This window comes from Corvus moneduloides, chromosome 12 (genome assembly GCF_009650955.1).
Source record: "Corvus moneduloides isolate bCorMon1 chromosome 12, bCorMon1.pri, whole genome shotgun sequence".
NCBI classification, from domain to species: Eukaryota; Metazoa; Chordata; class Aves; order Passeriformes; family Corvidae; genus Corvus; species Corvus moneduloides.
The window spans coordinates 5,156,718-5,179,643 of NC_045487.1; positions in this window are offsets into that span (position 1 = coordinate 5,156,718).

The window sequence follows — 22,926 nt, forward strand, 5'->3', positions numbered from 1 at the left end:
ACATGAGCAAGTGCAGGCACAAAGCAGCTTTTCAGTTTCCATTTGCCAGGCTACATGCTTCCCTCTTGACCTGCATCATCTCTTCTGTGAACAAAGGCACATTTTACTTAAGATGCTTAGGCATAGGAGTGAAATTGTCCCCAGTTTCTAAAGACTAAATAACATTTAGGTTTCCTTCTTGGTGTTGTTGCCTCTCATTGCTAAACTGCTGCTGGTGCAATAGATTTTTTGGGGATTGGAGAAGTGAAGGAGGTCAACTAAATTATGGGCAAGGGAAATTTCATGAAGTTGTCTCCTTTGTAAATGAAAGATTAAAAGAGATTAACCTGTGAAACCTGGCTTCTGTAAACTGATTCTGTGACCAGTTTCACTTTTGGCTGGCAACTGGTGGGCTCAAAGCCAAAGATGGCCTGATGGGAAACTTGGTCTTCCTCCTACAAGAACAACACACCATGACACAATTTTGTGAATATTTAGCAGGGCCAAGGAAGATCGACACTGCTTAGTAGGTATTATTGTCTGGTATTTTTTTTCTATCATAACTTTTCAGAGCAAGAGGTGGGGAGTGAATTGCTAGTGATTGTTTTTGTGTATATGAAGAATTTTGGACAAAGAGTGCCTGAAAAAGCAACGACTCAGTGCCACACATTTTCCTTCTCTATAATGAGATGTTCAAGATCTGGTTCTGAGATAAATATTTTAGTTAAACAAGGGGGATAGGCAACAATATGGGACTCCTTAAGTTAAATGAATATTATGATACTTGTCCTTATTTCTTCAGTGAAGACATATCAAGGCTCTGCTGTCCAGTTTTCTTGCTTTCCATTAACTTGAATGAAAAACTACATCACGTGGAGAGCTTCAAGGAATGGCCATAAACCAAATGTTCATGTCTTCAGATGACACAGGTGTTCTTGAAATTTGCAGTGCCTTCATGAACAGTCATGGGTGGATGTGATAGCAGCTCACACTGTGCAGCTTTGTGCTCAGGAGTTACTACGCTCATTGCTGCTACCAAGGGGGATACTTGGAGAGAGCAGAGGATGTTTTACCCCTGGTGCTTGTAACTACAGGTGTGACAATCCCTCTGTGGGGTTTTGTGAGGAGAGGGGACATAAGAGGACACCACAGTGTCCTGTGAGGATGCCCCACAGCCCTGTGAGGAGGCTGCAGGGACACCATGTCCAAGAGCAGCCTTGGGGCTCTTCCTTCTGCCTCCCCATGGCCTCATCCCCTGTCCTGTTGTTGGGGAGTAGGTGGTTTCATCTCCACTGCCATGTCCCAGCTGCTGCTGCTCTGTCCTTGCTGTGGAGCAGCACAAGTGATACCCTGGGACACACAACTCATGGCCAGGAGTAGCCAGGACAGACACCCTGAGGGGCTGAGGGGAGGTGGGATAACAGAGCCCAGAGGCTGAGGGCAGCCCCAGGTGCGATTGGGTTGGGCTGATCTGGGCTGGGCTTGGCTTGGCTGGGCAGGGCAGGGAGGGATTATTAATTAGTGCCCTTGAGGGACCCACAGTTCTTGGTGTGGTTTTGGCTGTGGGAAGTTTGTTGATGAGTTCTGCTGAGGGGTTCTGCTGAGGGATTCTGAGGTGTGGTAAGACCAACTTAAGATGCCTTAGTTGTTGTAGCAGAGGGGTTTTCTAGTTAGTTTATGTGAAACTGAGGCTGATACTGACAAGATACCAGTTGAGATACTGCTGTTAGAAATAAGTCTTTGTCTTTTCCCTGCATGTGTTTCCTGGTCTGCTGTCTGTTTGCCCCCAGGTGTTATGTGTTGTGTGGGTGTGCAGAGCCCGGTTTGCAGCAGCTTTCCAGTCTTGATGTACTGTGATCATTATGTATAGACGTGTAAATCATCTTCAGAAGAAATCTAGACTTTTTCTGTTGTTGTAGATTGCTTTTGCAATGCTGTGGTATAAGCAATTTACCCATGCATTTCTGTTCTCTTTTGCCAAAACAGTAGGGGAAAAAATTTTGTGTGTGACATGTGAAGAACTCTTTCCCCTTTCTCAGTAAATAGTGCTGAGGTGTTCAAAAGACTGTTATTTATCTTTTTAAGAGAAGGTGATTATTATTAAAGTTGCATATGAAGATTCTTGGGTTTTTGTCCTTGAGGTGACTTTTAGTTGCTCTGCTCTGCAGTTGGCAAGTTTGGGAAACCACTAGCACCATCTTTCCCCCCCCCCCCCGGTAGCTATTCTACGAATAATTTAACAAGCTAGTTATGTATCTGCATCTCTTTAAGGACACAATTGTATTTGAAACCACAACTCTATATCAGCACATAATTTAATGCAGTTGCTGGCCCTGTGTTGGAGAGAAAATAACTTCAGTGTGTGGTATTGCCTTATCTATTGCAACAATATTATTTCAGCCATTTATTAAGTTTCAGACTGGCAGGGGCCAGCATAAATCATATGTTGAAGTTGCTGTGCTCAGATAAGTGTGCAGCTGAATTGAAAATCTGGTTTATGAGGAAAGGGAGAAATTATCAGGAAAAACAGTATCTTTATTTCAAAAGCTACCATTTTAGAATCTAATCCAGCATTCCATGCCATGGAAGGCAATCAAGAACACTATGCCTGGAGCTGACACTGGTCTGTGTGAGTTGTTTCACCTGTGACCAGCTTAGCCAGTGCATTGCTTCACCTGTGCAGCTCAGTTACAGTGAGAAGTGTGGTGGTCTGAATTTTTGGAAACAAGGTAACTTTACTTACAGGTAGTTTTTCATGTTTTTTAACAATTGGAAGCACTGGTGTGTGATTATTGAATCTGCCTGGAACATCTGCTGGGCAATTTTGTTTCAATACAGCCTGTAGATGATCTTAAATGAAAACTTATAGATTATACAATATAAACCTGGTCCTACTGCTGGTGTTAGTGACTTGCTATTACAGTCCAATTAAAGTAAGCACATACTGTAAGGGATAGTGGTGATCCTATCCTCAGTAATTGGACTGGCAATGCCAGGGATTTAGAAAAATGAAAAGGACAAGTTTTTATACTTACTTTGCTGCACTGTTGCTATTTCTTAATTTTCAAGGCTTCTTTCAAGACCACTGCTTTCCCTCATAGATGCAAGATACCTATATGTCTTTTTAAAACCAATAAAAATATCAGCTCAGCTTTGCAGAAAAGACTGAGCTGGAGCCAAAATGACAGCAAGCATGATGCAGGTTTATTCTTGGAAACATTATTTATGCTCAGCATGAAAGACTGAAACCCACAGACTTTTACAGATATGCAGATAGGCTTTGTATCAGAGCTAGACACTTAAGAAAATAAAATCCTTTCTTGGTTACTTCAAAATTAGCTGAGAATTCAGATTCCAAACAATATAATTATTCTTTCAATATAGGGTAGTGAATCCAGTATTAGGAAGAAAGTGCTAATTCTTGAGAAATAGAAATCCCTCTTAGTCTAGGACTGGAATCTTGCAAATACTTATCTGTGCAATTAAGTATTTGCTGGAAAAGTAAAAAGTGAGAAGCTTAAACTTCAGGTGCGTACATTTGACTGTTTAAGCAAATTTCTGCATTTATAGTTAAGACTAAGGAAAAAACAATCAACTGAAAGATGGAAAGCACTCAAAAGTGTTAGCTTTTTTCCTTTTTTTTCCCCCCCTCAAGCTATGATAGATATGTAAATCTGTACGTGGAAACTGGGAAGAGGATTTTGCTGGTAAGTACATGAAACTTTCTTTTGTTCCTTGCTGCTTGAACCTGTGTAACAAGGAAGAGGCAGGAAGGGAGTGAAGCACACTGAGGGACACACTGAAGGACTTGAGCTATGCCGAAGTGCTGTAAACAATCCTTATTTGCTGCCAGCTGTTATCAAATGGCACAGATCAATTCAATTCAGGAAGAACTTTGCTTTTTGTGAGGAGTAATCTTGATTACAACTAACTGTAAAGGTCTGCCAGCTATTACAAGGGCTCCTATGCCAATGCCACAGGGTATCTCCAAAAGTTTTAGGTTTTGTTGGCCTGTAAAGTGGAATGAACTCATCCATGACCAACTTTAATGCTGCTGATGACCAGACAGCTGATCTTTCTTTTCCCTCTATGCTTTTATTTCTATCCCAGCAGTCTCCAAGGAAATTGGGTGGAAGCAGATAATGTGGCACAGTAGCTGAAAGCTTAGAATCCATTCTTAGCACACAGTCCTTATAAATATCTAATATAAATGATTATTTGGTATTAAATTATTATTTTGACACTATACTGACAGATACACATTGTATTCAGGTGTACAAAAGTTTGAATTTTTAATGCAGAGTTGTCACTGTACATCATGCTGCTGGTCAGTCATGTACCCAGCAACCAACAGGAGCTACAGTTTGGATTTTTTGCCTGCCAACTCTGTGGAGTAGTCACACCATGAATATTCTCAATTCCCAGTCTTTCAGCATCTGGGAAACTAACTCAGAATTTTATAGAAGCAACAGGGATGGAACTTCTCTATCCCAGAAGGCTTCAGGAGCAAAAGTGTTCTTTTGTGTCTGTAGCAAAACTAAACTTTTGGGGAAGAGTGTGCCAAGCTGAAAGTACTCAAAGTGATGTTTGGGGTGTCCAGGGGCTCCAGGGCTGCGCCTGTCCATTTCTTCATCCTTTGATAGTTCTGCTGTTAGCAATCAGTTGTCAGCACATCCTTGTGTGAAATAAAATACCATAATCTCTGTTATTCTGTTAAAAAACCTCTTTCCTTTTCCTGTTTGAAATTTGGCTTTGGTTTTACTCAGATAAAAAGGTGAAAATGAAGGAAACAGAACAAAGTTAGTTATCCTAGTAAGTATAAACAAAACTCTAGGGAAGGACTTGCCTTCTCCTGAAAAATATCTTGTAGCAAGCACATGACTTGGAATGGAGGAGATTGGGAAATATCTTAGACTGTTGATAAAGTATTATTTGTTATTCTCTTCTGTTACCTCCACAAAGCCTAATATAAGAAATACTTTCTTTTGTGTGGATTGTTTTTTTTTCACGAGTTTTGAGTGCAGTTTACCATTTATTTGCCCATTGTGTGAGGAATTTCCAGCTCGAATCCTCTAGATGGTGCCACAGCCCCAGCACACGGAGGTGACTCAACGTCAGTTTTGTGTCTCACTTGTTAAAATCTCATGTCACTGAAGTCAGGTGCTCTATGAAAGGATTAATGACTTGAACAGCAATAAAGTTTGTAGGTCTGTGTCGGGAGGAATCAGCATAGGTGGATGACTTATCCTCAGCTAAGTAAGAATAGTTTTTTGTTATGTTTGGGGTTTTTTTTTATAAATACAGAAACCTTGTAGGGACTGCTGTGTGGTCAAGTTGCCCCCTCCTCTCTTGAGGCCTTATCTTGAGTGGTGCCAAGGACAGGGGTGACCAGCTGTGGCCTATGGTGCTGGTTAAGTGACACCAGTGAACCTCTTAAAGCTCCCAGCAGATGTTTCTGCTTTTCTATGCTAATAGGAACTTCACAAACCATTTTCTCTTCCTTCTAAGAGCAGGTGTAAGTACATGAAAATGGCTTTCTTGTATCAAAAGCAAATAGAGAATAGCCTTGGTTCAGTTGTAAGGCAGAAGCTGTAGTGGCAATCACTCTATTTGGTAATTGCAGAAATTTTATACAGAGCTTCATCAAAACTAATTTTTTATGCTCTGGCTTTTCTTGCAAAATCTGAATTGTGAGTACATTATTACCTGGGCTTTTAAGCCATCCACTCAGAGACTTTTAGACTGGTATGTGAATCTGATTCAATCCTTTGCCTTATCACCACTTCCTTGCTGCCCTGGTTGTTTCAGTGGGTAAAGTTTAGTGAGAACATGCATGTCAGCTCATCAGTTGTACTCCTGAGCTTTTGGTGGCCTAATGTGAAGCTTTGTGTGGTCTGCTGTGAATGTACAGCACAAAGAGTTGTGCATCCAGGGGATGTGCTGAAGTTCCACGGTCCTGCTTTGACAGGAAATACCCACTGAAGCAGGAAGAGTTTAGACAGTGACTCTGCTGATGCCTGAATCACACTGAGATTAGGACTTGTTGCTGACAGCAAGGGCTGTGTTTGTGATTAACTTGTATGGAAACATTGGGCACCAGAAGTGTGGAAACAGAGAGGCAAAATTTGGGAAAGGCACCAACTCTCCAGCCTCAGTTATAACTGAGCCTTATGTTTAGCTCAAGGGTATAGACGGTGTCCTTTGTAAGGACAAGAAAGGACTTGGCTGTCTTTGTAGGACATCTGCCTGTAAAAGGTGTTATCAGGCAATAATAAAGGAGTAACCTGAGCCACGGGACTACATTTTAAAATTTCATTTCACTTGGATAATTGCATCCTTTCTGATGTACATTGACACCCTGTGTTTTAGATTCTTTGCAAGTCTGGGAAAAAATTCAGTCAGAATCTTCCAAATGAAATATTTAAGGTGCTCTTTGTGCTTCTGTTTTATGAGATAAAATACTGGTGTCCTCTTCACCTGACACTATTAAAATATCTATAATATTCTTCATAGGGCGTTTACTTACTGGCCGGATTTGATTTTGGGTAGCAGCAGTCTGTACAAAGGTCAGCTGTAGTTTCTATTAGATGCTGCAGTAGTGATTCTGAAGTGATGAGTGACAGCAGCTAAAGTTCAGTTTTCTTCCTGTCTTAGATCTATTTGATGATATTTGCCCTCTTTAAAGTACAGCTGTCTTTCTCTCCAAAAGGAGTGGCCAAAGCCCAGCTATAAATTAATCTGGCTACTGCTGCAAAAGACCATAAAAATGTTTATCTATACATCAGCAACAAAAGAAGAATCTCCTTCCTTTATTGGATGAGGGGGAAACACAGTGATAATGGGTAAGGAAAAGGCTGAAGTACTTAATGCCTTCTTTACCTCAGTCTCTGCTGGCAAGACCAATTGTTCTCCAGGACCCCAGCCTTGGGGAGCAGAATGGAGCCCCCCAAATCCAAAGGGAAAAGGTCAGTGTCCTCTTGCAGCATGTAGGTACACACAGGTCTGTGGGGCTGGATGGGATTCCCCCCAGGGATATTGAGGAAGGTGATGGAAGAACTCAGTGTGTCACTGTCAATCATTTATCAGCAACCCTGGCTAAATGGAGAGGTCCCAGGTGACTGGAGGTTGGCAAACGGGATGCCCATCTACAAGGATGGGCAGGAAGAAGGATTCAGGAAATTCAGGCCTGTCAAGCTGCCCACAGTGCTGGGGAAGCTCACGGAGCAGCTCATCCCAAGTGCCACCACACAGCAGGTACAGGACAACTGGGGGATTGGGCCCAGCCATCCCAGGTTTAGGACATGTCCTGCTTGACATCTGATCCCCTTCTGTGACAGGCTGACCTGCTTAGGGGCTGAGGGAAAGGCTGTGGATGTGTCTGTCTGGACTTTAGTAAAGCCTTTGATGTCATCCCCACAGCATTCACCTGAGAAACTGGATGTTCATGGCTTGGACATGTGCACCCTTTGCTGGGTGAAATACTGGCTGGATGGCCAGGCCCAGAGAGTGGTGGTGAATTGGGGCCAGTTTGGTTTAATGTCTGTATGAATCATGTGGGCAAGAATCAAGTGCACCCTCAGCCAGTTTGCAGAACGACACTGGGTTGGGTGGGAGTGCTGACCTGCTGGAGGGCAGGAAGGCTCTGCAGAGGGATCTGGGCAGGGTGGATTGATGGGCTGAGGCCAATGACAACAGGTTCAGCAAAGTGAAGTTGTGGGTCCTGCTCTTGGGTCACAACAACCCCCTGCAGGGCTACAGTCTGGGGACAGAGTAGCTGCAAAGTGGGCCAGTGGAAAAAATTCTGAAATAAGTTCATGACCATAGGACCTGTAAAGTTTGCTGATGTACTTTTCTTATTGCTGAGTCAATTCGGTTTGTAAGAACCAAAGACAAAACCACAGGTTTCTGTGACATATTCTGGGTATAAGCGTGCATAAGCACTTTCAGAAGTTCAACAGAGATAACCAGAACTTAGACAGCTCCCTTTCTTCCACCAGATAAGCTAAAAATGCTGGTTTTAATACCTTGTGTATCTTTAGTGTAGTGGCTAACTTTGGGATGCTATAGGTGCTGATAGAAGGTGGGGATGAGGCACTTAAGAACAGCCTTTTCCCTCTCTCTGTGAAATGTGAAATCCAGTATTAGTTTGTCCTGTCCTGTAGTTGTCGCCTTGGGAACAAGAATTGATGCAGCTGGACTGTTGGCAATTTGTGTCTTTATATGTAGTAATTAAAAGCCTGCACTACAATGGATGGGAAGCAAGAGGATTAGAATGAAACTTATTATTGGCAGTTTTTGAATGAGAACTGTATTTCTCATTACTTGAGTGCTCTCTATCATCCTTGATTAAAGAAATTAAACTACAGTTCAAAAATGTAAACTGTAGCTTGATGATGCAATGTTCTCTTTTATTATTTCTTTACCTCAGTTTGGTCAGGAGTATGAGTTCCAAAATATCATAAGGAGTATTTGTCATCCAAAGGAGTCTGAAAACACCACAGCAAGTGTACATACATAATTAGATATCATGAGATTTCTTCATCACTACCAGTACCACCTCTAGGGCAAGACTGCTTGGAGAAATTTTGGTCTTTGGAGTTTTTGGAGTATAAAGAAAGTTTACAAAGTTAATTGTGAGAGTTCCTGGGACCATTGCTCATAGAACAGTAATAAGGAAAGTAGTTAAAATAGAGTATGAGGCAGAATAAATTTTAATTTTCCATTTGCAGTTTTTCCAGAAAAATCACAATTCCTGGTTTAAAAAAAAAAACAACGAATGCAGTTGTAGAATTTATTTTACATCAATAATCTGTGTGGACAACATGACACTCCCTAAATGATGCCCCTATGTGTGACAGGGGAATGCTGTAACCAGAACTCCCAGACCAGCTTACCAAGCCAAGAGAAGAGGAGCTCCTAGTAGAGACACTTGCTTTGATATTCACCCCTATTGCTTGTCTGCCAGAACTCAAGTTGCTGTAAACTTTCAGTCCAGTGTGGAAACTGCGGGGGTTTTGTAGTTATTATAATAATCAGAATTAGCGCAACCAGAGGTTTATTCTTTTGGTATTAATATTGTACTATTTTTAACTCTTCTTTGTTTGCATCTCAGATTTGTGTATCTGGATCCAAACCCAGGAATAAATGCAGTAGGAAACCAGGAAACATTCACAAGGGGGGGTTGTGGCCATTGTAAAACTCTTTGGAAGGAGTTAGGATTTGCACTAGAGTAATTTGTTTTCTAGTCCAGTGTCACAGCCTCGCCAGTTATGTTCTCCCAGCGTGTGTCCCTGTAAATTAATGAACCTTGAAATGTTTTAGCCACCTTGTTTAGCTCCCTTCCAGTGACCAGCAAAATGCCACTTTCAGTTCACGCTTCCTATAACTGGAAAGCTTAGAAAACTCCCAGCAGAATGGTGGTTTTAAGGGGACACTGCAGTGACGTCAAAGCAGCTTCCTGTGATGAATTTCTGTAGTGCTCTTGGAACAGGCAAACTCTCCAGCAAATGTAAATATGTGAGTTTGACATTAGAGTGGAGCCAGAAGCCACAGTGAAGTACTGTGCATGATCTTTCATGTGGTGGAAATGTTTCTGTGAGGTTCAATATTAAAAAATAGCCATTGGCACATGGTTTCCAGGTAACCAACGTGTAAATGTGGGTGCGCACTCTCTAAACACAACTTGCATTATACATCAGTCATGTGTGGTGGGATTCTGTGGTCTCTTTCAAGTGGATGCTTCAGTATATCATTAATAGCAGTGATCCATGAGGTGAGGGTAGGGGCTGCTGCCAAGTGCCAAATGTTGAAGGCACTTTTCATCTTATCCAGCTCCTTTCCCCCTCCTTTTCCTACTGTGTTAATATTAATTTCTCCAGTTCTCGAGTTTAAGTTTTCACAAGGGCTTATTGAGTAGGGGGAATCGTTTTGTTTCTTCTGGGAAGATCTCATCTCTTTTATAAACTGGCCTTTCCAAAGGTGCTGGTTATGGAGTGCCTGAATAAATCACAGGCAGGGTTTGTATATCCTGGTACCCCTTGAGCTCAGGGGAAGAAGTGAAATAGGAAACTAAAGCATCAGAAGGTGATGTCCTTCCCTTTATTGTAATGTTCTAATATCTTTGCTGGATTTAAGGCAACATTCAACTCTTTGTATTTGAGGCAGGTTTCTCATCTTCCCAGTGGTTGTTTTAAGCCTGTATTGCACTTGTTTTGTGTGGCTTTTCAAATCTCTCTTTTCGCTGCTGTTTACTTTGACCCATTAAATATTTAAGTATTTTTTAGAAAAGTTTTCTCATTTCATATCCTGAAATTGCACATGAATGAAAATTCAAAACTGTTGCCAGCTTCCTTACGTAGAGTAGCTATTATAAGAAAGCAAGTTCAGTAGCAATTCAGTGTTAAACTGTTATCACAATTTCTAAGTGATAGTGCAGAGTGCTGGTATTTACAGGTTTTCAGGCTGTGATTCTCTTGATCAAAGAAATGATCTCTGCTGTGTTATGAGTGTGGTGTTTGACAGCATTTGTCACAGTGTCTTCTTCCTCCTCTCTGACAAGTGAATGTGAGCCCCTTCAGCTTGTGCAGCCCAAGAGTTTATACTGAATAAACCCTGCTTGGAGATGCTCATGTCAATGTAATAAACATCTTTGGTTCTAGACTGAAAATCCTTTTAAAAATAATGCCAGTGATGGTTGCCAAACAAATGTTGGAAGGAAACCTGAGAGAATCTTTCTTTGATGTCTACTTTCCAATAAAATCTTACTGTTGATGCCAGACTGAGGTCACTGGGCATAAGGGGAGTTTTGGTGCAGGTGGGATGCAATTCAGGCAAGTAGAATGTAGCTGTTATTCAACACCAGTGTAGTGTAAAAAAATCCCAGAAATTAAAAAAATAAAGTATAGTTTTGGTCTTTAATTGTGTCAGAGGGATGTGACTTTGTTTAGAAAGTCAGCTTTTCACTCTTTATGCCAGCAAGCTGCTTTCCTAATGTTTATTCTGATTTGCTGCTCTGTCTTAATCTAGGGAACTTTATTTTCTTTTCAGTTGTCAGTCCTGCAATGCTTTGACTCTGCTGACTTCAGTGGTTGTAATTCTGAATGAGAGAGTGATGGGAATTGGCTTCAAGGATGGCCAGGTGTATGCTCAAATACCATCTCAGGTATTTGAAATCTCATCCTGGGACGTGCTTAGCTGGCTTCCCACAGTGCCAGCTGAAAACTGTAGCTCAGGTTATTTAAAATGTTTGGTGCTGTACACTGAGTGAGTCATCTTGTGAGGATTTTTTCCTCACTCTGCTTCTGGTGATGCAGCAATCACTGTCCATGACAGCATTTTACTGAGCAGTGTGACAGTGGTGGCATTGATGCGTTAGGGGTGATGTTTAAATAGCATGTACTGGTGAAGCAATATTGACATAATGTGGAGCCATGAGAAGGTGAGTCTAAATTCCATGCCTGACAAATATAAGGAAGCAGGAGAAGTTGTAGTTGGGTCCCCAATGCTAGGTGTGTGCCAGCAATCAGTTCCCTGTCATGATCTCTCCATGTGCACATACGCACATTCTGCCCTCCTGAACAAATCTTTTCTCCTCTTGTGTGATTTTTAAAATGAGTTTCTTTACCTTATCCCTTTCACCCTGAATTATGCAGTCCTGGTAAATTTTCTGTGACATGGTTACCACCACAGCTCTCCACCACACAGTGTCTTCTGTGAACTTACCTCCTCGACTGATAACATGATGAAGGTGGAATGGATACACAGTTCTGAGAAAAAACATGTCCTGAACGTTTTTTACTGGAAATCTTAGAATTTCTGGGAGAGAACTGAGTCATGCCGTGCATCTTGCATTTGGGAAAGTGCTTTATGTGACTTTAGAAAAGGAGCCCTTTGGGGTGCCTGCTAATTCATGAATGACACACTTGATTCATCATCATCATTGGTCACAAGTACCTTTTACTTTGGATTTAATCAGCCACTTGTGCCACGGAGTTGTAGCTCTATTTCTGGTCTAGTTCTGTGCTTAAATGAGCACTGTATCAAGGCACAAATATCTTAATTTTAACCACATGCCAAGTTTTCTAGGAAGTATGCATAAGAATTACAGTTCTAAACTATTCAGAAATATCAATTAGTTGACCACTCTGGTAAAAGAAAATAACTTTGAAGGAAGCCTGGACTTTGTTGTGCAGCATTTGAAATCCCGGCTGGGACTGAATGGTCCTTAACAGAAGGCCAACCAAGGCTACAGATTGAAGCCAGTTTGATACAGATTCTCCACTTCTCCAAACACTGGAACTTCAAAATCTCTTAGGAAAAGCAATAATAATTGACTCAGTAGGTTATTAAGTACATTTGCTATCACTGGTTAGGGTGTTTTCATGCTCAGATTTCAGAGAACAGCATTTCTTTGGAGTTACTCAATGTATACTTCTCCCTTGAAACACGTTTTGTGCTTTCTTTGGCAAAAGAGATACTGACCAAAGAAAGTCATTTGGGTAGTCAAGTTGTGTAGTACCTGTGAGCCTGAAATCCCTATCTCCTTTCTTTGCAGTCAGTTCTCTTCCCATTCAATTCAATAGCAAAACTATAATTTTAATGGGAAAACATCTGTTTTTTGAGAGCTGGTGCAAGTTTCCCTTCCAGGAAAATAGCAAATTGGTGTAAATATTTATAGTGCCTGAAGAGAACTGGGTATGATGTGGTGGAGATGAGGTAAAGGCAGGCACTATTTGCTAATGCATGCAGAAATACTTTGGTCAGTACCTAATCCTGAAATCTGCCTTCAGTTTGAAGGCCAGATGGAATATCAGCACTTCCATGATGGATCAGAGTTGTGATTATTCTAGACCAGCGTCTTGTGTCTGAAAATACTCAGTACACTGTGTTTTTACAGACAGGTGAGGGGCTCTTTGCCATATAAACTTTAAAGAGAAAGTATCATTTTTCTGGGCTAAGAGTTCACCTTGTGTAGGGGATCTTTAGCTCCTTAACCTCATGAAGAACCAGAAGGTCTTGGCCCCTTAACGATGTGCTCTGTGATCTTGAGCATATCACTTCCTTGTGCCTCTGCCTCCCCTCCCTCTCTCTCCTGTCTCTTTTTCCAGAGCTCAGGCCTTCCATGTGCTTGCACAGTGTCTGCTACAACAGGGCCCTGATCTCTTCCGGGGCCTCTAAATACAAGGACTGTATAAAAGTAAAAATAATCCTTCTCACAAATAGGGATGCAGGCTGGGAATTTCAAAAGGGCAGAAGAACGAGTCAGTTTTCATGGACTCCTTTTAAAGTCTAAGTTTTATGCTCAGAGGCTTAAGGCAATTTTCTGAGACCAGTCCTGTTGCTGTTGGCTTCAGTGATGTAGGACAGCAGAACAGACTCCAGAAATCTTCCATTATATCTGTCTACCCTTCTATATCTCACAAGGGAGATTTTTAGTGCAAGAGATTGAACCTTGGATAAGATTGCATGCTGTAATTATCAGTGGGATTTATGTGTCCAATTCTTTAAGCACTAAGTCGAAAAATGCACGTACATCCCTTAAGAAAAGGGAACTGTGTGCATTTTTCCACTCCAAGCTAAGCTGACATGTAAGCACACATGGGCAAAAATATAAATAAAGTTGTTTGTCAAAGCAAATATTCCTGTTTCCCCTGTATGAATATGTGGAATAGAGTTATAGAATGGCTGTAAAGTTGGGAGGTTTTTTAGCTGTAAATGTAGACTAAATTAAACTGTTAGTTTTGATTAAATTTGAATTGACTGTGCTATTACACCACCTTAAAAGCCACTGGAGGGACTCAAGTTGCATTTTAAATATAGTATTATAATTAATGGTATCTGCATTTATTATTGTGGTAACTGTACTTTAACGATGGTGTTCAGTACTAAACAAAGCTGCAAAATCTAAACAGCTCTTAAGAGCATGTTGATTTCAACTACACTTTATTTCATTGTTCATCCACTTAGGTGAACTTGGATACTAAAATTAAGCATTAAAAGCTAATAGGGAGAAAGCATAAAAGTTATGGCATAAAAATCAAATACTTTTCCTTGAAGTTAAATACAGGTTTTCAGGGGGAGACTTCTGATCTTATCTTCCACCTCTGTGTCTAAGGTTCTGCTGTACTTCCCCTGCTAACCCGTGTACCTTGCAGATTTTCATGTGTGTTTTCATGTGGTGTCCCAGGAAGAGAGAAATCATAGTTACAGTTAAAATTTTGAGTTCTTGGGTGCGGCATCATTGTTTATCTGTTGGACTTACTGTGTGACTTCCTTCAGGCCTATGGAAACTGAACACAGTGGATGGTGGTGGGTTTATTCTGTCATTTAATTTGACCTAATATCAGTGCAAAATAGGGTGAAACATAACTATAATGTTATTCTTGCCACCACAAACATCTTTACTGTGAGGCTTTTGTTCCTAAAGGGAGTTTTATTAGGGTCTGCCTGTGTTCATGAAACTCCATCAATGATGTTACCCCATGGTTACTTTCATTGTTTGAGCCTCACTTGGGATTTTCAGGATATGTTTATTCACCTGTGAATTAAAAGCAGGCTTTGTCCTGTTTTCCACATCTTTGACTTTTCCATATTTAGCTTCCTATTAAGTGAAGGAGGTATAAGCATGAGGAAGTGGCAAGAGGCAGTATTTTACCAAATTTAGCCAGGAAGGCCAGCTTAGATTGGATGTGGTCCCCTAGCTGAGATTGAATTCCCATATGAATTCTATGGGTTACATCTGTAAGGACACTGTCTCAAATGGGGAGTAGAAAAGCATTTGAGCTTTCCATGTACTAAGCTACTGGAGAGGTTCCTGGCATGATTTGATCCCTAGCTAAGTTGCATCACATCCTGACCCCTCAGTTTGATGCTGTCCTCTTCTTCCAGGTGCAAACCAAGTTGTCACAGGGTCTCAGATGTGCTCTCCCTGGGGATATTCCCTGTGGCTGTAATCGACCACTTTAGGATCCTCTAGTGCTGCTTTGACCGCACTGTGCATTGCAAAGGGACTGAGATGGGGGAGAGGATCTAACTAAAGGTTTTGGAATAATTTCTGCAGAACCATATTGATTTCATCTCTATTAAATCCATTGAGTTTTCCCATAAGGGCTTTTTAATTTAACCATTGCTAAAAAATGCTGCACAAATTACCTGGCAGGAATGCTGTGGACTTATAAGCCCTTCAGGCAGCCCCTTAAAGGCAAAGCAGTAAAGTTGGGTGAACTATTCCCAGCCAGGAGGGTTGGCTTTCCTTTATTTATTTATTCAATGAATTTACCACTCTGTTCACAGATTACTGACAAACAGCCACTGATTCTTTATGAATTTGTTCATTATCCCAAATTATTCAATGCCTGGTTTATGCAATGCAGTTTTAATGTACAGCGCTGCTGTCAGTCTGATCCACAAGTATTGTTTGAATAACACTGTTTGTAATTCTTACAGAAAAACCCTATAAAACTCAATAGAGGCCTGGTGTTTTATTTCTGGGCACATCTATAAAACTTAGCAGAAAATTATATCCTTACCATAAAATTCTACAGCTTGGTTTAAAGTAGTTATAATTTTCTACTGATTTCTGTGTTTTTAGCAGCATTTATGTAAATAAAGCCTTTTGCATCACTGTTACTCTGAAATTTTTGTAGTTTCTGGTAGCAGAGAGGGTTGATAACATGGATATAAATCTTTGGGAACTTGAGTTTATTTGGTTACACTGAAGTTATGCTGATGCTTGTTATAAGACACTTTTTTGCTATTGGACTGTAAATAATTGTCAGATCCTACTTGGTTCTGCCTATCATTAATCCTACAATGCAAACTAAGGTATATAAGAAAAAGCTACCTAATATGCAAGTACATTAGATTTCTCTGTTCTTTGGGTGGAATTTAATGTCCATGTCTGTGATAGTTCCTCAATGAATGAGATTCCATTAATGAGTATCAGGCTCCACTCAGATTCCAAGAAATCTCCCAACTTAAAAAGTGTTTTCTTGGGTCCAGACATGCACCTTTGAAGGTGTATGATTCTGCTGGAGACTGAGTGTTGTTTCCCTGGGATAAATTACTTTGCCTATTTGCTTAAATTAATTGAAGGTATAAAATTCTCTTCAGACAGATTGTGTTGGCTTTCATTTGCTGTATTTGTTGGTTTAAGCATGTTCCCTGCTGGCTTTGTCTGGTGTAACAAGGAAAGGTAGAAGTCCATGGAGAAGGAATTAATCCTCTGATATGTTTGGTAGACTGTTACATTCTTCAATTTGCAAATGTGCTTAAGGAACCTGAGATTTACCCGATGGGTTGTGCAGAATCTGCTTTTCATGTAGCAATAATGTTATCATGTATCTCATTAACTCCTGGTGCTGTTCAGGGGGTGGTTTAAGGAAACCTCTCTGCAAGCGCTACCCCTGTAACAGGCTGGGTCACACCTGTGTTATTAAGTCGTGGTTTGCAGCCACATCACTGCTGATGTGTCTGGTGAGAAGGGTGGACTGTAGGTTTTGTGCTCTTTTGGAACTTGCCTGTGTTTCTTTTATCCTCCCTGAAATACTGGTTTCCAGTGGCCTGTGGAAGGGAAGTAGGGTGTTCATTTACCTGTTAACTCCATAACTCTGGAACAAGATGTCTTTAGCTAGTCAGATATAAAAAGATTTAAAACATCTCTAGATGACATTTCTATAATGCGTTGGTGTTTCTGTAAGACATAATAAAATATTCAGTGCTCGAACAGATGGATATAGCCTCAATCCTTCTGAAGATGTTATTTTAAGGTTGTGGATTATACTGGATTAATAGACCAGTAGCTTGGCAGAATGCAGCATTTTGGTGTTTCAACTTGTAGAGCTAGTTATAATTTCCAATGAATTAGCTGCAAATTGCACCAGTTAAAAAAGATGAAAATTAACTTTTAAAATATGGATTATTTTTTTCCTTTAATGAAAATTCTATTTCTAGAGAATTCTAAGAACTTTAATTCTTTTAACTGCCAAACTCTTTCCTCTGGGCTAGGCTTTGACAGATACTTAGGATTATCAGGTTAATGTGCAATGGATAAAAGATGGTGAGAGGCTATGGAAGAGAAGGCTTTTGTTAATGAACATCAGTTTTTAGTAGTGGGATTTTTTGCTCTATCAGAAGATTTTAAAATCTTGACACATGTCAAAAAAGTATTACTGGCTGTGATAAATTGTATGGTCTTTAAATGCAATACTTAGCAATCCTGGAATCCTGCTGAAGTTAATGGTGTCTTATTCAACAATAAGGAATAAAGGTTATACTGAGACCTCTGGAAACCCACACTGCTGTAAATCTTAGGAGTGGTGTGTATTTCTTGATTTAGATTTGAAAAATGGAGCATGTTGCCATGAATTCTTCTCCAAAATGAGCCTAAATTTAGCCTTAGAAAATTCATGAAAAGGGACAGGGTTCCTCCTGTCCATTTTAAAGATAGAAGGCATATAAAGGAAAACTGTAATATTTAGGCTGTCTGCTAAAATCAGAAGAAATATTGGCACAGAACTCCAGCATAGGTCTGTGATAGTAAAATTCTTCAGCACAGCCTTTTGAGAGCTTTTGTCTTCTTGGGATACTGTGTTGTGTACAATTGTTTCACTGCTGTCCCACTATGGCACGAGAGGTGAGAACTGGCTTCAAAGGGGAATGATGGCTTTTATGTGATTCGTTTTAACTTACAGAAAAACAAGTTTAAATGGATTAATTTATTACCCATTGCAGTTAAAAAGAATGTTAGAGATTTTATCAGCGTTAGTTTGCTACATTATTAATGAAGTTATCATTAAAATCTCAGCAGTTACTAAGAAATGCTATTTGAACTATCAGAGCTCTTTTATACCTAGCATGGGGATAACTGCAGCCAGTGTGTGATGGTGCCCACATTCTGGAGCTCTGGTATAAATGTGGCATGTGGTCCTTGAATCTGCAGTATCTGAGTGTTTCCCAGCTGTACTGTGTAGCTGTGCTGTTTTTCGGTCATCTGGTAAATCACTGAAATAAAAAGATAGGAAAGTTCTCATAACCATGTGACAGGAAAATGTACTAATTCAGATGTAATATTAGGATATGTTCAGAGATACGAGTTCTGGAAGAGAGCAGACATGGCTCATTTACATGGTTGTACATCAAATAAAGTTTTACCGTGTAGTTAATGCTTCTCAAGTTTAATGTATATTACCTTGGGAAGACTGGTTAGACACTGGGAGAAAACCCATAAAAAGACTTAATCTCAAATATTGGTCCCTTGAGATCAGAAGATAATACTGGATAGCCCAAAGATGGAATGATAAAATGTTGAGATCATTCAAGGAGAAACCATATTTTATCCTGTCAGTTTGCAAGGGATTTCCTGAACTGAACTTTTGTCTTTAGGACTGAGTAAATAAATATATCTATCTTTTTCCCTTTTTTTCCTTACTTGAAATGTTTAGCAGGACTGAGGTTTTTTACAGTTTATAATTGTGCCTTTGCTAAAATAGATAATTGTGCACCTGCACTTGAGCCAAGCTTTCGTGAAATGTCTGGAAATAAATTTGTGAGAGAAACTCATATATTGCTGTCAGGGTGCTGTTTTATCATTTGTTTTCCACAGTATACTTTGAACTGCATCTCTGTTACTGAGTGTTTCAAGTATCTCAACTTCAACTGCCGTGGATTTTTCTTTTTGAAGTATTGAAAAGTACACCATGACCTGTTGAGGCAATCTGACATTACTCAGTGTACATGTCCTTCACTGCTCAAGTGGTATTTAAACTGCCTGTGATAATGCACTAATTGGAGGATGTTTCTTGTGTTCTCAGTAGAGAATTCATTCTCCAGTCTACAGGATTGTTCCAGAGCACCAGTTAGTGTTCTTAGTGTACTTTAAATGTGTGTGGCAGAGTGTATTGTTTTCAAGGGATTATATGAAGTGAAGAACATGGCAAAACAAAGCATTTGCACTTTTCCCACTATTATTTTTTTTCAAGTCATTGGGAAAGATTATTTTTAATGTCCTTGCATGCTCTATACCCCCTTTACATGAGTTTTGGAGAATTTTGGTCAAATTAATATGCCTTTTATTATCAAATTGAAGTGTCTTTTAGCCCATAGAGCATGTAAATGTGATGATAATGGGAAGGTCTCAGTAAGACAAGCATAAAGCATCTGGAGGTATTTATAATATACATTATTAAAATGTACTACCCTAAGTACTGCCCACCTACCCCCTCTTTGTTCCACCTCACTATCAGGATAAAAAAAATTAGTGCTTGCAAAGCATCATGTAAAAGTATTCTTGAGTTGTGACTGGTGTTGCATAGCAGGGATTCCATCAGGGACTGCCATCCTGTCAGCTGTCTGTGACAAGGAGCTTTCACAGGAAATGGCACTAGCACAGGCTGAGTCCATCACATTTTAGCAGCACATCTGCAAGAGGGAAACAAAAATTGCTCCTATTGTTTCTGGTGCTTTCCACAAGCACTCCAGCAAGCCTTCTTGGGTTAGAATGTATTGTCTAGAACAGCTTTCACTTGATGACTTAGTTTACATTGTCTTACATGAAAACACCACTGCTGCTGCCTCTGGCCTCAGCACCAGGACAATGCAGGCTCCAGTGCTGGATCTGGTGAATTCTTCTGGGGAATGTCTGCCATGGGAAGGAAGTAGTTCTCAGCTGGCATCTGTGAACCTCGTCCTTTGCTGGGATACTTAAACTGGTTGCCTGTATTTTTATTCTCCTAACATATACCTCCACCCCAAAAAACACGCCCCTAAAACTAAGTAACCTAAGCTTGGATGTCTAATTCTTCTCTCAGAACTTCTGTGCTCAGCTCTGCTTTGATTTCACTGCATTCCCTCCTGCTGTGTGCTGGGATAAACAGGAAGATCAGGCCCTGTGTGTGTTCATTTGCTTTGTGATCTGATTTATGCTGCTTACATCTATTGCTGACTTCAGCCTCTCATTGTGAGCCAGCACAGTTTAGGAAATGTTTAGGGAATGCTCCCCCTGGCTTCAGCTGGTGGCAGAACAGCAACTGAGAAACAGTTCCCCTGCATGAGTCCAGCACTTGCCTTTCCAGTCTTTTTTGGAGACTGAATCCTGCTTCTCCTTTCACTCATCCTGTTTTGGGCTATAGAGGCCAATCTATAGCAAATACTCACCTTTGTATCTTGTCTAAAGTCCTGAGTTATTTGCCTGCTCTACTTTTCTGGTTTTGCAAATGTTTTCTCTGAACTAAACGGGGATGGAGTAATGTGTATTCTTTTGAAATTAGGCTGTATTCACCACTTAATTCCTAAATAACCGTAACTGATTCATCCTGCACTTTTCACCAAAAGCATCTTTTGTCTTTCTTGCCTTTTTCTTTACCCACCCACATGGTTTTCTCTGCTAAGGAAACAGATTCCTAATGAGGAATTCTGAGCTGATTCTACTGTCAATTTTCCCAACTCCATACTAGTGTAATTTCAGTATTTTACATTAATGATGTTCAAATATAGTGGTACTTCTGAGGATTTTTGAGAGCAAGAAGCATGAAGAACCCTAATCCTGGGGCTGATTTCCAAAGGACCCCACAATCTTCCTTATGGAAATAATTTCTAAAAAGGGCTGTTTTGACATTGGGGAAGATTAATTACCCAGTGCTAACAGATATCTGAGATTTCAGCTCTTTTATAACCAGCCTTTCTGTATCCATCATGTAACAGAGCCATCCTCCTGTTTTTAACAGACTAGAAAATGTGGAAGTATCTGGCAACTAGTAAATGAGTCACACGTTATTTCTATAAGATATCTGTCTCAGCTGACACCACCTCACTCAGAATATAGTTCTGATGATGCTTCCTGAAGATGTGCTAAGCTTCTGAAAGTGCCTGTTCATAGCGTGTCTTTTGGAGCTATTTAGAGATATCTTTAGAATTAATTTATGTTCTCATGAATTTTGTCCTTTGGCAGTTGCCCTTCCTTCAGAAATCTCAGTCATGGAAATGTTCGTGAAGTTTTTGTGTCAGCAAAGTTCATACAAATTCACTTCATTGGTAAAGGGAAAGTTCATAGAAGGTTTTCAGTAGTTACTTCAGTGAGGAAATGCCTGTTGTTTGTACTTCAGTTCTGTTTAGGGTCAGTTTGTCAGATGCTGAAGATACATAACCAAGGAATGTTAAAACGCTTAAAATCTAAGTTACCCTTATTGATGCTTTTCTTTTTCCAATCTTTCTTTTGTCTTTGCTAATGGGGTCTACTAAAGATCTGTTACATCCTTAAGGGTGTGAATTAGGAATAGAAAACTTTTCCATAATGACCAAAATATAATGTTTATCCTTATATTTATTTGGATTAAAATCTTTCATTTTTTCAGAAATTGGAACCCATCTGCTTTGACAGAGCAGTGCTGAGCTATGAGTAATCTTGTCTTCTTAATCACCTCTTTTGCTTATTGGCTTTTGCTTATTCTTTTTCCTAAATGTACTTTTGAAGGTTGGTCATCATCAAAGCCTTGGTGTTTATCAGCTGATTGCATTTTTCTCTGTTTTGTGTAAAAAGACAAATCTCAGCCCTTTCCTCAGAGGGGCTGATGGAGCTGAGTTCATTGTCAAGGTAAGTTAGAATCCTCTCACTGCATATGTGAGCTCATGGAAGTTAGGAAAAATACTGTTCAGTGTCAGTCAGCATGAAAGATCCTTCATTTTCCCGCCTCTCAGGAAACATTCTGACCTCCTCAGACTGAAAAAAAAAAAAAAAATGTTCCCTGGGATACTAGAAAACTCTGACATGTTTGAAATGAAGTCCCACTGGAGAAGAATCTACCAAACACAGAGACATTGTTGAGGTTTGTATTTCTTTAAGAAAGATACTTTGTCATGTGTGGCTTCTCAGGAGAGAAAAGCTACACTTGCTGATTTTTCAGTGGAATTTCCTGTTCTCTTCCTACTTTTTTTTTGAAATTGACTCTGTATTGGGAGAAAAAGGTACAGTCCAAAAAAGATCAAGCTGAGCCCAAATCCTGTGCTTTAGAATGTGATTAAAGACTTGCATTTCCCCAAACAACCATGTCACAAGATGCCAAGTGCAGAAGGCATTAATCATCTCTACCTTATCTCTATGAAAAGCCATCTTCAAAGCAGAAAGGAGGAGAGTTCTACCCTCTGGAGATAAATGGCATATTGTAAATAGCGAGAGGCACTCAGATACTGTGATTATGAGCTCTATAGAAATGCCTATAAATAATACTAGGAGGTGCCCAGATACTACAGCTTACTTATGAAAATAAATAAAGCACATAAAAATCTGACAAGATGCAAGCTTCTCTCCCATATGAGGACACTTTACTTTCCTATTCCACTTTCTATTCTGAGAGCTGGACCTGTCGTGCAGGGATTAGGTCCTCATCCTTAACTTGCAGTCTCTTGAGAAATAATAAAGAAAATCACTATGTAAAATAACATGAAAGCATTGAGGTCAGAAAACTTTTAAAGGTGTACTTATCTGTGTATCCTTTCCAAATTTAGAGCTTAAAATAAGAAAAGTGTAGCTAGGCAGAAACTTTTAGAATCTGAAATTTGAGAGTATTTGAATGTGAGTGTGGATTCTGGTATGACAGAGGCAGATTTGGTGCTCACTTCAGTGGGAGTGAGACAAAGATTTCACAAAGGTGCTCATAGCAATAACGCATTTGCTTCTGGTGAACACCCCACTTAGCTGCTGGAGAGCTGCACCAGTCCCACAACAAGAGCAATATCTAAAGAAAAAGCATTGATTGGAATTGCTGCTTCTTGTATGTATTTTTTTTTCCTAGGCAATTTTTCGCTGTTCTAGTTCTGGTTAGTTTTGCTTTCTCATCAAACATTTTTCTATTAGTACTATTGTCTGATAGGCTACAGGTAATTCTTGATATTGTTTATATGATGAGCAATTCAGGAACTCTGCAGTTTGTGTTGGTAAGGTCTCTGAATTACCCT